The sequence below is a fragment of the Eurosta solidaginis genome, chromosome 4, assembly GCF_040869045.1.
Source record: "Eurosta solidaginis isolate ZX-2024a chromosome 4, ASM4086904v1, whole genome shotgun sequence".
In the NCBI taxonomy this organism is placed as follows: domain Eukaryota; kingdom Metazoa; phylum Arthropoda; class Insecta; order Diptera; family Tephritidae; genus Eurosta; species Eurosta solidaginis.
The window spans coordinates 192946313-192962146 of record NC_090322.1 but is presented as its reverse complement, the minus strand read 5'-3'; the positions used below and the strand labels follow the sequence as shown (position 1 = coordinate 192962146).

General features: G+C 37.6%; 1 protein-coding gene across 3 annotated transcripts in view; it reads left to right on the top strand.

Annotated features, from left to right (window-relative positions):
- Positions 1 to 8551: 8551 nt before the first annotated feature.
- LOC137248847 (uncharacterized) overlaps positions 8552 to 15834 on the top strand; it is a 58245-nt gene continuing 50962 nt past the window's right edge. The window contains exon 1 of one of the 3 annotated variants that reach the window (XM_067779741.1): positions 8552 to 8827. The gene's annotated coding sequence lies outside the window, so the exon portion shown is untranslated. Of the gene's footprint in view, positions 8828 to 8893; positions 9043 to 11773; positions 11857 to 15834 lie in introns of those variants that run through there. The other 2 variants (XM_067779743.1, XM_067779744.1) reach the window with 2 other exon arrangements.

Sequence of the window (15834 nt, the reverse complement as noted above, 5' to 3'; positions counted from 1 at the left end):
TTCGACACTTGAGAACCTCGCGCTTGGGCCCTCGCCTTTCCCGCTTGATCGTTCATCGTTGGATTTTAAAAATCCAAAAAAGTTTTACAGTTTCGTAAATTCACAGCGGAAAACTTCTGGGTATCCTTCCTCATTAACCTTTGGATGTAAAAAAGCTTGCACTGATGACGACGTTGTTGAACTATTTTCTGAGTTCTTTAAGTCCACGTATTCATCCAGTGGTTTTCATTCCGGTCAATACCCCTATCGCTTAGATAGCTCGAATTCCATTAGGAGTCCTGCTATTGATGGCAATATTGTTTTTCAGAGTCTTCAATCTTGGAAGCCCACATTTTCTCCGGGACTGGACGGTGTTCCTAGTTGCGTGCTTAGGTTAGGTACTGCCCCGAAAACATGTATGAGCCTATTTTAAAATTATTTGAGCTATCTCTGGGATCTGCGTCATTCCCGCCACTTTGGAAACAGTCTTTTATTATACCCCTGCATAAAAAGGGTAGTAGGTCAAAAGTTGAAAACTACAGGGGTATTGCTAAACTTTCAGCCATTCGTAAAGTCTTTGAACAGATTGTTACCAGTCAACTCCAATATCAGTGTTCTAGTCTTTTATCTCCATGTCAACACGGTTTCATTCGTCAAACGTCAACCACTACAAATTTGTTTGTATTCAACTCTATAGTTATGGAAGGATTTTTAGCGAACAAGCAAACGGATATCATCTACACGGACTTCAGCAAAGCATTTGATACCGTCAACCATGAGTTACTTATTCCTTAACTTGATTTACTGGGCTTTCCGTTTCACCTATTAATGTGGCTGAAAAGCTATCTTTCTAACCGGACCCAAAAGTCCTGTTCAGGTGCAGTCTATCGGAATCTTTCGGAGTTTCCTCCGGTGTACCCCAGGGAAGTAATCTAGGCCCTTCGCTCTTTACCCTTTTCATTATTGACTTGTCACAGACAATATTATATTCCCATACTATAATGTATGCGGATGTTGTGAAACTTTGCTACACTTACTGCCCTACCGATTTAAGTTCCTTGGATCTTCTTTAGACCGACTTGGACTCGTTCCAACGTTCCTGCACAACAAATTTACTAGCTTTAAATTGCTCTAAATGTAAGCATATGACATTTCACCGAGTGAAGCCAGCATTGACACCTTATGTAATAGATGGTACGCCTTTGGAGCGCATATCTTTTGCAAATGATCTAGGTGTCCTTTTTGATCCGAAATTGAATTTTAACATGCATATTTCATCTATTGCCAACAAAGCGTTGGGTTTACTTGGATTTGTTAAAAGATGGGCTAAAGAGTTCGACGATCCGTACCTCACTAAGGTTTTTTACACATCGCTGGTTCGTCCAATACTCGAATATTGCTTATGCGTTTGGTCCCATGCTTCTCAAAAGCATATAAAGCGTCTTGAGTCAGTTCAAAAGCAATTTTTGATATTCGCATTGCGCGGCCTTAATTGGGACTCAAGTCTTCACCTTCCTCCATACAGAAGTAGACTTCTTCTTAATAACTTACCCACTCTGGAAAATCGGAGAATATTACTGGGGGTATTGTTCATCCATAAGCTCATTATTGGAGAAATTGATTCTGCGGACCTTCTCAGCCGCTTGTTTTTTGCGGTTCCCCCTAGAGTATCCAGACACTACGTTCCTTTTTATTTAGCCTTCTGCCGACGAAACTTTGCTAAAAATAATCCTCCTCTTATCTGGTGCGCGCACTACAATGACTTGTATAGCTGTATCAGTCTTGAATGTACACTGGTCACTATACGTAATGCAATACTTGCCTACGGCATTTATTTCTTCCGTAAAAAACAGGCACTATCTCGTTTAAGGATGGAGGAACATTTATCAACATGTATCATTAGGAAGGAACAAGACAGTACTGTGTTGATTGGAATCTGGTGCATTCCAACAACGTTAAAAAGATGATTTTTCATGAGTCACTGACCGGAATCGTATGCATTCCGGCAGTATAATGTTATGGGTCAGACATCGAGCTGATTGGAATCCGGTACATTCCAACAACACAGGTCATGTTACCTTTTTATGCCTTGTGATGACGTATCCTCATTACATTACTCTTAGCACTGCCGGATTCCCATGACATGCTGATTGGAATCTTGTTGCATACCAACAGCAAGATTGGAATCCACTGCATTCCGAAATCATGCTGAGCGGAATCTGATGCATTCCGCCAGTATAAGATCTCGGTATAAGATCTTATTTCTGCTCATATTTATTATTATTATTGTATTCTGAAATTAAAGTGTAATGTTCAATAATATATCTTTGTTTGTAATATAAAATTGTTGAAATCTCGATACCTATATCTTAAATTTTTAACTTTTGAGTTGTATATTTATATATCTTTTATATTATGCAGTCGACCATACTTTGTCATCGACTTTAAATAATAAATAAATAAATAATAAATAAATGTGCAACTCTCTTCTCTTAATCTCGCCCAATCTAATTGGCACGTATACGGAGCAATCTTCGAGGGATGTACCATTTTTAGCTAGCTCATTCGCTTTTTCATTCCCATCTACTCCCACATGCCCTGGGACCCATTATATATGTATGATTCTTCCTATCCCGACTCTTTCCAGGGATTGTTTACACTCTAACACACTCTTAGTTGATGTGCTATGCGATATTATTGTCTAAAACGCTCTAGTAATCTGGTAGCTTATAGGATTTGTTTAATTCCGGATCAGCACAGCATACCGCATACTCCCTACACTTCTTTGGAACCATCGGTGTACACGTACACCTTGTCCAACTATCCATACTATGACCATATGGTCTACATTCAAGCTGTCCCGACGCACTGAACCTGCAGTTCTTAACGCTATGTTCTTTGTCACTAGGTCTACAGTTGGAATGTGCAGAATGGCATACGGTGAAGCCGTCGGGTTGCTTTCAGGCCCCTTTAATGCTGCCTGCATACCCCATATAGTTCTTAATTAGGCTCATCTTGAGTGGCTGTCCACCAAACGAGGACTCAGTGGTATAGGATAGGCTTTACAATCGCTGTAAATACATAATGAGAGAGAGAGGGCGATAAACCCTACAAAGAGAAGAAGACGTAGATCAGCACCAACACCTCCGCAATAATTAGGAAGCACCTCTCTGACCCTTTCGACACTACATGAGGTAAAGTATGAATATTTGGCAAAGGACTATCATCATCGATAAAGCCTTCGGGAAGTGTCTCTATCGCTACAAGAAGAAGGAGATGAAGAGTAGCACTAACACCTCCGCAACAATTAGGAAGTATCTATCTGACCCTTTCGACACCACACAAATTTGCGAACAAGGTGACTATAGCGAGATGTGGTAAATTTGATGCTGGCGACAATAAAAGAAATGCTACACCGCTTCCAAATTTCCAACACATACCCTAAGATGGAAAAATGAGGGAAAGTCTGAGACAGTGGACATTAATGGGCTGTATTTAAAGCACTTGAGATCTCCATAGCTCCCTATGCTGGGTCCTCGGGAACAGCAATATTGAAGTGAATGATGTTGCTGATGATGGCCAGAAATATATATAAACGAGGCGTACAGTTTGGTGCGAAGTGAACTGGATGATCTCCGGAGAATCTATGAAAACGTATGAATGAGAATTAATAGAATCTATGAATATTCCTACTACTAAAGCAACAATATGGCTATGTTTTGACCAGGACAAAATAGGAAACGAACAAGCTTCCTTCTCAAACTAAAAAAATCTGCAGTGAGATTAATAACGGGCATCGGCTTTGGTGTGAATCTACGAGCTCCCTCTGCAGAAAGGGAAGAAAAGGAGTCGCTTTATCTAATAAGAAAATATTTGGCTTAAGAAAAAAATTACCTCTAACTAACATGAAGGTCGTTAAACAAAATTCACGGTATCTGTACTTCGCTACAAAGTGGGCGGGCCTGCTTGTAGGAGGCGGCATAACCTAACCAAGCATTTGATTTCGTTTCGATCACAAATCAATTTGCATTTTGAACTCCATATATGTATCGTTCGTGCACGCAGGCTTTATAAATGAATCCCGCTTTTTTTTTGTTTACACGAAAATATAGACAACATGCTACAGCTTGGGTCATTCTGATTCAAATGTATTCCTTAAATATGACTCTGCAGCTCTGTATGTGGTTAAGTGGCACACACAATATGCTGACGAGATGCGATGCGCTACATGTATGCGAATTGTGAACGCGATCGTGTTTTGTACGTGTTCGATTTATAAATTGGCACTTAGTTCGTACGGAAAATCAAAAAGAATGTAAAGTGTAATAAAGTCTAAATTCGGGTAAAACCGATTACTAATGTTTTTGAATTGAGTCTTATTTTTCTTAAAATTTTGACTCACACCATAAGTGTTCTAACTCACCACACCCCTACACTATCTAACCCTCGGGTACCAAGTCACACACAACCCTAACCCCTAGAAACCACCCCTATCATACCGCAAGCAGGATAACCCACTTAACCCTGGGGTCAGCGTTTACTCGCATATTTTTCTTAAAATAAGTCTTATTTATCTAGATATCTCACATCACAAGTGGGCTAACCAACTTAACTGTTAACCCATCAACTCCCGTATCCCCTAACCCCTAGATACCACCCCTACCACACCGCAAGAAACATGAAAATTTCAAAATGCGATATCTCAGCAAAAAAAAAATGATATTTGAGCAAACTCAAGAAGAATACATGTATTTAAAGATGCCATCTGCAAGGCTACTTAACCTCAACTATGGGCAAAAACGGTGATTTTGCACATTTAGGTTAAGATATCTCGAAAACTAGAACCGATAGAGAACTTTTGAGGCCAGATTTCGATTCATCGCATCAAAATCCTTCGAAAATATACAGTCCGGTTTTTGGGTCTGAGTTATGAAGCGGCCTGTGTTATGAAGCGTATCCACTACTGTGGAGTCTTTGTTTGGTGCACAGCTAGAAATTTGATCCTTCATATCAAACCATTTATCGGTCTAAGCAATAAGATGTTGACTCACCAATAAGTATACCGAAATATTCAGGATGACAGGCTGAGTTGATTTAAGGCACGTGAATACGTCGCCAGTTGAAAATTGAAACCCAGCTCTGTGCACAAATTTTCAGGAAGACTGGTTTAATCAAAATTTTTATGATTATGGTCATATGTGTAGTTCAAAAAGTTTCAGATTTATGCTCAAACTTTTAACCGTGAATCACAAAACATAGCATAACAAATTAGATATTTTCACATAGATGAGCCCGTAGTCCACTACCCAGAAAAATTGTGCCCTAAGTACCTCCAATATAGGCAGAAGATATCAATGTAAGCAGCCGCATCTTAACTATCATCCGCGCCGTGGTAAAAGCTGCGAACTCCACTTTCAGATCAAAACTACTTTTTGATACTGAAAGTAAGTAGAAAAGATTTCTGTTCACATTAGTGAAAGAAAAGGGTAGGTGTCTATGCAGTCATCTTGGAAATTTAAAAGTTTTAAAAATAAGTGTGCGACTTTAATCGGGTTTGTTGCTTAAATGTGTATGTGATGCCGAAATCAAAACTATATGAAATGAAAATGCATAGGAGGACATACTTACAGGCATAGGTAGGCAAGTTTTCGCTATGTAGCTGGCATTTTTGACCTAATTCAATGGAGGATTGTGTATATGTCCACGCAAGTGGGGAAGCTTCTGACCGCCATTCACCAGGAAATGGTCACAGTGGTTCTTTTGCTTGCGTTTCAAGCAGCTCACTATTGCCGGTCGCTTGCGGAAAAGCATCTTCTGGGTAGCCACTGAACATATGTTTGTTGTTGAGCTAATATGATAAGGCAACAACCTGGATAGGCCACTCTGACATTATCGGGCTAGCTGAGGGATTTCAATCGGAAGCGACTGACAACCATAAGACGACTGCAAGCGAGCTTCTGTCTTGGATCAAACGGCTCGCTATATGAACATGCAAGTAATAGGAACGCTTACATACCAGCGCTGTCCCCGCTATCCTCGCCATGTTGTAAAAGTCGTGCTTATCGACGGTCGGAAAGTTCAGCCTCCAAAATGAAACCTCTCTTAATGGACTGAGGCTAATCGACTTCGCTGGTGCTCGAAACACGGTTATATCCAGCAAAAGGTTTGTGCGTTAAAATACACATGGCTGTTTCCCGATCGAAATACACGCAACCAGATCGACCACGTTGCAATAGACGGACGGCATGCCTCCAGTGTTTTAGATGTGCGCACGATCCGATTACCAAAATACGCGCCCGCCTCTGTATGGTTAAAACACAAGGAAAGTTGGTACGACGAAGAATGCCGCGTTACTACCGTGAGATAAGACTCTGCCTACAGGGCTACTAGCGAACACATCAAGAAGAAAGTGTGAAGGCTACAGCGAGTTCAAAAGAGAAACGAGACGCCTTACAGGAAAATAAAGCACAGGCAGAAAGGGGTGAGTAGGAGGGGCTTTACCTGCTAGACACCAGGAACAACGCCCGCAAATTTTAGGAAAAAAAATCGCCGACAGACGAAAGGTTAAGAAAGTATTTTTTTTTTATCGGAACCCGCCTACGATAGCTGCTCCACTCCGCTGGAAGCACCAGGTGGAAAACGATTTAAATTCCCTTGGTGTTACCGTTATGCGGACTCCGAACGGCATCTGCAAGGCAGATGAATTTTCATTGAGAAGCTTAACATTGCCGAGGGTCGACTCCGCTTCGAGAAACTTTTTTCTAAGAGAAAAAAAATTGTTTTCTTTATTTTCGATATTTCTTTGCGCAGGGCTTGAACCCAGATCTTGCGTGTGGTCTCACATACTTAGCTTTACAATGCAAAAAGCTGTTTTCTAATCGGAGCTTCTTGTGCGAAGTTATAACATTAAATCGACATTTATTTAATGACTTCATTTTATAAGATGTATAGATATAATAAGAACTTTGGGCGCTTCGAAAAACTACACCTTTTTCAGTTTAAGTTCAGAAAATTACAATTCAAGTTCAGAATTTCCAATTTAAATTCAGAAATTTACAATTGAAGTTCAGAAATTTACAATTCAATTTCAGAGTTTCCGATTCAAGTTCAGGAAATTACAATTCAAGTTCAGAAATTCCAATTTAAATTCAGAAATTTACAATTCAAATTGAGAAAGTTAGAATTCAAGTTCAGAAATTCCAATTTAACTTCAGAAAATTACAATGCAAACAAACAGAATCGTAGCAATGTTTATATGTAGCTTGTCGCCGTGACGTAAGGGCAGAAGAATTATGCAAATATTCAGACGCATGGAGTTTTCATATTTGCCTTTTCATTCCGATGAATGTAATCACTGTTGAGGCAAAGGAGCAAACGCCTGAATTGATTATATTCACGCATGCAATAAGTTGGTTGATTTTAAATCAAGGTCGATTATGTTCATTTAATCAAGTTGGATCCATGGAGAAACGATACAAGGTGGCAGCATGGAACAGCTGATTATAAACTTTTTTTATTTGATTTGAGACATCAACTTCCGGCGCAGTATGATTTTGACATTTGTCAATCGAATTTACAAAAACAAAGTACATGGGATTTTTATTTATGTTTGTAGGTATGTCACCATGCTGCCACCTTGTATCGTTCCGCTATGGTTGGACCATTGAACACGATCATGTTGCCGAATGTAATCGAACGTTGTTGTGTTCGATTTTTGCTGTTCTCTATACAGTATATCCAAGCCACCATTGTCAACGAAGCATCAACACTTCAGCAAATAACATATATGTAAGTATTACATTACGTAGTATGAATTGGAATAACTTTTGAAAAATAACACCCTACTTATAATTTTCTGAATTTTAATTTAATTTTCTGAACTTGAAATGCAATTTTCTGAACTTGAATTGTAATTTTCTGAACATCAATTGTAATTTTCTGAACTTGAAAATTCCGAACTTGAATTGTAATTTTCTGAACTTGAATTGTAAATTTCTGATCTTGAATTGTATATTTCTGAATTTAAATTGGAAATTCTGAACTTGAATTGTAATTTTCTGAGCTTGAGTTGTAAATTTCCTGAACTTAAACTGGAAAAGGTGTAGTTATAAAAACAAATTTGAGATGAGGTGGTGAGGTGTAAATGAAAGAAAGATAAATTATGTTAATTAGATTTACGTTTGAATTGCGCATAAATTGACCGTTATCAGTTATTCAATGTTGAGGCCGCTTAAGCTTGCCGCTGCGCAAACCACTTACATATGTACATAAAACATACAAAGTATACAACTAAGGTTATTAGTAAAATCAGTTAATAACAATCAAGAGTAGTAGCAATGTGACCAAATAAGCTACGCATGCGCTCTAACCAACAGCTGGTTCCGTAGTATTAAGCACAATCTCTTAAAACTGAATGAGCCAAGCTTTATTGCTTGTTTCGAGCTCGGCGCTCTTTTGTTTTTTTTTTCTTTTACTGCCTACTTGTTTGTCAAGTGCGACATAAAAGAAATGTTTGCAGCGAACTTGGCCATCGTTCTTTCGGTTACTGTTTAGTTTGGTTGCTTAGCTTGAAGAAACCGTAAAGCTAGCAGCAGTCACACCTGCTTTGAGCTTTGTTGCAAGAAATTAGCTCACTGGCTTTACAATATTACCGTTCGATTGCATATTTTCGATTTAGTTGTGTTCAGCTTGCGAAAGTGGTGTGTACAACTTATAACGTTGTGACGGAGAAGTATAACGGAAAGTGAAATTTTCTAAACCGTTTATTTATTAAAGCGATTTCATAAAATATATTACTCGTAGTATATTATACGATTCTCAACGGACACAGCGAACGATTTTTTTGAAAGTAAGTGGAGTTTTGCACAGTATAAACTACTACGGTCGTGTGATATTTTTTCGGATATGACTGGGAAAATTTAAAAGAAAAGTATCATATTAAAAAACATATTTCAAGTATTGATAGAAAGTGCGAGCTCAACGTATTTGCATAAAAAAGAAACACAAGATAAATAAAAAAAGTTGGAAAAATTCGTTAAAGCTATATTTGAATGCAAATTAATTGTAAGTACTTAGACCCTTTTCAAATATCGTAAGCTTAATGTGAAGATGTGATAAGTTACTTTTCTTGAAAAATTGCATTTTAATGCAGTTTTAAAACTGAATTCAAAATAAAACGATCACGTGCTGTGGGCAATGATGTGTAAATGTGCTAAGTCGTCAGCTGTTAAAAAGAATGTGCTAAGTCAACCGGTCAATAATATCAATCTGAATTACTATTTATTTAATTCATTCAGTTTAAAAGTACATGCTTTGTTGTTGTATTAACAATGAAGACACTCCCCGAATGTCTTGGGGAGTGTTATCGATGTTGATGGTCCTTTGTCGGATGCATATCCGGTACGATCCGTTACCAAGCCCGACCATCTCGGGAACGATTTGTTATGACCACATGGGACCTTCTACGCCATACCGTTCTCCCACCCCCAAGATCCATGAGGAACTTGGGGTCGCTAGAGCCTGGGCTGTCAATGAAACAGGATTCGCCACGGGTAGGTGAGGTTGACAATTGGGTTGGAGAAGCTATATATTGCACTGGCAACCCCTTGAGAGGGTTGCGCAACACAACCCCTTGAAATTGGATTCACCCAATTGAGACAGGCCTGTGGTGTTTGATAAATGCTTTGCGCTGACATAATCTACTTCAATTCTTACATGTCGATAACTACATGCTTTCCTACAGACTAGTTAAAAATAGAAAATTCAAGCTTAAACTTATATGTATAAGATGTTACTAAAATTAATAACACTACTGAATCGATTTGCTAGATGTATAGTCCTAGTTTTAGGTTCATTCATAGCATAATTCATTTTATGAGTTATTTCGATAAATAATCTATTATGCCGAAGATCGCAGTGGAATATATGGAATGAACATATTAGATAAATCCGAGCAATTCGTGCTAAAATTTATTACATTATAGGCATGCAAAGCCTGAAGACCAAGCAATTTGTGCCTGCTGGTATATGATGGGAGGCCGTCTGGCCAGAGAAGCATACGTAAAGCAATTTTTTTTTTTAATTTTTTGAACTTTCTCAATTTTATAGGAGTTAGATTCATAGAAAGGATTCCATATTATTGAGCAATATTCGAGACCACTTCTGACCAAGGATATATAAAGTCCTTAAAGTCACTGGTGTTACGTCTACTGAACCCAACTATTGCAAGAAATTATGAAACAACGAAGTCAATGTGACTAGAAAAAGAGAGTTTGAAGTCAAAAATTACACCCAAGTCTTTACTCTCTTGACAACGATTAAGAGATTTAGCATTTAGTTTGTAGATAAAGTATGTGGCAGTTGTCTTTATGGAATAAGACACAACCACAGCATTTGTTTGAATTTAAAAATAAATTATTGTCAGATCAGAACCGTTAGAAATAGTTTGACAAATAAATAGTATCTTTTGTGAAATATATACATAGTTTTAGTGTTATATTTCAATCATAAAAGGGGAGGAGTGATGAGGAAACATATGGAGTAAAAAGTGCTAAGTCAGGAGAAAAATTTTGTTTTGAGTGCGGAAATTGTGCTAAGTCATAAAATAGCTGCTGGGTTAGCATACATGATTTTTATTTATCTTTTTCAAAAGTATTGCAACTAAGGTATCCTCATTCACATTTTTGACAAAAAAGGTTATTTCAAAAATTATAAATTTTTTTTCGTCTCCTGTAAAATTCGTAAAAGTTGACTTAGCACATTTTCACATTAAGCTAACACATTATGTTTTATCCTCAAAACTAAGCTTGAAAGTTTTCTTTAGAAATGCCTTTACATTATCTGATTTGTATAACTATCCAACATAAATTACTGGCATATTTCGACTTCGATTTGAACGCTCACTAAAATAGCTTCTTGAAATTACATCTTTCGAAATTTTTTTTGCAAATTGTATTAACTACATACATATATTTCTGCTACTCTATCCATGAAGATATTTGAAAGGGAAGCTCAGCTTTTTAAGCTAAGCATCCACATCATAAGAAAACTTTCTTGTTTCAAAAATGTTAGGAGCAAATTAAATAAAAATTTTTTTTATCACTCATCAGATTCAGCAATGCATCAGAAGAAAATTTGTTAAAATCATCATATTAGAATTGTAAATGCACTTAAGTAAAGGAGAAGTCACTAAGCACGAGAAAAAGAAGAAACAGAATTGCATATTTTTTAAAAAAAAAAAACTCATAAATAATGCATTTGTTATCCCTACCTTTTAAACGACTGGGTCATTTTTCAAGAAATGAGATGTACATATATTTCTTGGCGAAGTCAGGGCTCCCCTGAGCACGTTTGTTAGAAAATCTTGTAAAACAGGTAGCAGAAAGCGTATGAGTTTTCTTGAGGGGTGGATAACAGTTGAAAAACGAAATTTTTTTGAGCATTCCTTAAGCGTTCTTTTATATGGACTTCAAATTTTTCTTTTGATGTGGACACTAAGCTTAAATCTCCTCGAAGTTAAATCACGCCATAATAATATTAATATTTTTACATGTTTTATGCTGACTCCGAACGGGGAGATGAATTTTTGCTCGGAAGCCTTCACGATGGAACAAGACTCGGAGGGTTTGTCAAATCACTCCGGTTAACGAACCTGTTTAGAACAACTTTTTTAAATTAAATTTGATGTTACCTTTTTGTATCAAAAACTTTCATAAATTTTGTTTTATTTTTATAAAAGCGGTATTCATATATAAATTGCCATGCATCGTGAAATGCCAAAATTTTATGCCTGCTGCTATTTTCATGCTCAAGAAAAATGCAAAATTTTTCTTGAATGTTTGCTTTTGATCTGCGTACAGCGCTTAATAATACCAAAATGTAAGTTTTCGAGTATTTTCGAAAGTATGTATGTATTCTGTTTTTAAATACTTTTGAGCAACAAAGGTATTATTCGATAGCTATCGATAATACAAACAAATGCTCGTCCTCGATTTTTCCAAAAAAACTATATCCTTAATTATCGCCATTTGAATTTTCTTTTCCCTTTTTCTTTTAAAGTTGAATAGCAGCCGATAAGCTCCACATTTTGACATTTCAAACACCAATTTGCTTGTAATTAAAAACTCTTTAAGAGCACATTTTTTATTTCTGTGAAATAAATTTATATTTTTAAAATTGTTGCAAAAACCGTGCATAAAAAATTGTTCTGGAGCACATTTTTGCACGCAAGGAAAACCACATACGCAAAATTTTACTCTCTGTGATATTCCGTTAAGAAAAAAAAATTACCCGCAGTATTGAAGCTATTGCACACCTAGGTTTGGTTAGGTTAGGTAGTATTGGGTGCCCCATGGCCACACATAGGCCAGTATCAGTTGGCCCGTTGTGGTACCACAGAAAGACACCATTCGCCCTCTTCTTCGAACCATTTCGAGGACCTCATAAAAGCTACCAAGTACCTTATATCATGCTCCCTGACCTGGCGGAGATTGCTCAGGAAGGAAGCTCTCAGACAGCGTTGTCTGGGGTCACTTAATGCCGGGCAGTTGCAGATAAGGTGCATCACCGTTTCCTCTTCCTCGTCTTCTTTACAACTTCTGCAGCATCGTCGAAAGGGCGCTCCTAGCCTTTCCGCATGCCGTCCGATGAGGCAGTGCCCAGTCAGAACTCCTACAAATGAGGAGATTTTGTCCCTGCTTAGGGTGTAGACGTGACGGGATCTCATAGTATCCCATTTAGGCCAGGATTGCTTTGATGTACTACACCCCGGGGTTAGTAGCCATCTTTCGTTGGCTTTACTGTAGGTATACTCTTTTAGCATTAGCTTGCAAGTGGCAATAGGCATACCTAGGCGTTCTTTGTCAGGAAGAATCAGTCTGGGCGTACCCTGCCTAACAAGTTCGTCTGCTGCGCAGATTCCCTCTATGTTCCTGTGTCCCGGGACCCTTGTGTGAGGTGTACACGGTGCTGTTGGGCCATCCCCTGAAGAGATCGGCGACAGTTTAGTGTCAATTCGGAGTTGAATGAACACGAACCAAGGGATTTTATTGCTTGGCTATCGCTGAAAATAAAGATTTCCTTGCCGGTATTATTTGCACACCTTGGGCTTGAAGATTTTCCATACAAAATTTTATTTTTCAAATATATAAAATAATAAAATAATAATAAGTGTATATTTTAATTTCTGAACCAAATTCGGATTTCTCGACCGGGGGGGTGGGGGGGGGGGGAGGGAGGATGTCCCCTATCCCCCCCGTAGATCCGCGCCTGTGTATGATGAGAGACATATCGATCCCGAGGCTTTTTTATAGTAATATAATTTCCAATTTCCTACTCATTTTAAATTGGCACTTATTGGCAAGAGTGATTCTGTATTGGATGTCAAACCTAAAATTTGTTTGGTCATTAATGCTGGCTCCTATATAGACAAAGTGCTTCACAATCTTGAATTTATATCCATCAACAGTGACGTAGCTGCCGAAATGCGAATGCGCGGATTATTTAACGATGTGCTGAACTTTGCCAGTTCATTCATTATTTTCATTGCTGTCAATATTCCCGTGACTGGATACTGCGAAGTTTGCTGCTTTGAGCAGCGCTCCTTTGCAGTTATCGACGGCCTTATACTAGGTACAAACACACGCCATATTGGCAATTTATACCATTTGGGCAATTTATTACGCAATTTATCATATAATAAATTGTAATAACAAATTGCCAATTTAAAAAAAATTGCGTAATAAATTGTTTCAAACTGTAAATACAACCTTGTAAAGTGTGTTTATTGAGTAGATTTAAACGTCAGCTGCGCATGGCTCAACTATATTGTTGGCTCATCTCATTAGCTGATATTATTTTTTTCATTTCACTGGAGTAGGAATTGTCAAAAGAGGATGGCAAACTCAAAATGAAACCAAAACATTGAACACATTATCTTACAACACACAAAAATTTTAAAGTTTTATGTTTCCATTCCATTCCATTCAACTAATTCCAACACGCACATTTTGACATTCTGAACACAGGTATGTTGTTGCTGTAGAGATGAGCCAACCGGCCATCAAATTACTATTGTGTAAGCTAAATTGAGTTGTATGAACACCACTCAATTTGAATTGATACTGCCTCAATTTATTTTTCTGTTTGAACATAGCATTATAAAACATATGGTTATTATTGCACTTTGCGCCTTTTAACTGTTCGGATGAAACTTCCGCACCAACAAGCAGTCCATTTTGAACCCGTCAAGAGCGAGGGTTCGGTTTCTTTATAAACTATGTCGGCTGACCAATTCGTTCTTAAGGGAAACTTCACCTTGAAATACTTGTCATAGTTCATTGTTGATGAAAGATTATCTGCTGACCAATGCACGTTAAGGAGAATTCTTAGGATACCATAAAGCTTTTCGTTCCAGCTTATATACTTCCTAAGTCTGATGGCTAAGCTGGCAACTAGAGTAGACCTAAGTGCTCCTATTATCCATATGCATCCGCTATATATTGTTTAGTTTCTTACTGTTGTATTGCTAGTCCAGTGGTAGCCAGCACACTAACGCTACCATCGATATGGGCTTTATGACCGCTGTGTTGTTCCCGCATACTTTTCTTTTAGATGGATAGTATGTAATGTAAGGGGTTCAGGTATTCAGACTCTTGAAATGTTGTAACAGAACATAGAGTGGAGTTGGAAAATTTTCATGCATCATTTATTCATCTTGTCACGACGTCTGAAAGATCTCAGTAAACTGCTTTTTTGAACTGGAGATTCAAGGCATTCAAAACTTTTTAGTGAGGCAGTGCGCCACCAATTTCAAATTAAACGGAACCTTCCAGCATTTGTGCCTACGTGATGAAAAATACAACCACATCGATAAGAATGTGGAATAGAACGAAAGACCTAAGTCGAGTGAAAGTTACCGTCAACCACTTCATGCTAGAAAAGCCTGCCATATTGTGAAGGATCTATCGTTACTTTGAATATCGCGTCTTTTTACTGCGACACTATTGGTCACCCAATATTTTTTAAATTACCGATTTATTTTATTCGATATTTTAATTCGGGCATATACGACTACGTTTATTTGTACAAAGTTCGCTTATAAAATGTACAAACACACACCAAATTGGCAATTTATACCATTTGAGCAATTTATTACGCACTTTATCATATTATACATTGTAATAATAAATTGCCAATTTAAAAAAAATTACGTAATAAATTGTTTCAAACTACAAATGCAACCTTGTAAAGTGTGTTTATTGAGTAGTTTTAAACATCAGTTTTATGCATGGCTCAACTATATGTTTAGCACATCTCATCAGCTGATTTCGTTTTTTTCATTCCAATCAACACCAACATTTTGACAGTCTGAACAAAGGTATGTTGTTGTTGTAGAGATGAGCCAACCAGCTATAAAATTACTATTGCATAAGCTAAATTGAGTTGTATGAACACCACTCAATTTAAATCGAAATTGCCTCAATTAATTTTTCTGGTTGAACATAGTATTAAACGTTCGTCTTCGACCTTCCTGTTTCCCAAATCAAAACAATGCGTTTGTGAATACCGATACGAATATTCGCAACATCTCTAGTACGTATACATGTTGGCAACTTGTTGACACAGTCATAGCTGCTTGGTGCCATTTCGATTAGTTTGTCATTCTTCACCTACTTTCGACGTTGATTTGTATACATGTTTAAGCGATTTACACACAGTGCCTTAACAATATTGAGAAAGTGGATTGAAATTCCTTTGCTCAGGTCCAAATGAAAGTAAATCAAACATGTGGTGATATTGCTGTACTTTTGACAGAGGCATAACTAAAACTACCAGGTTCTAGAATATAGAAAATGG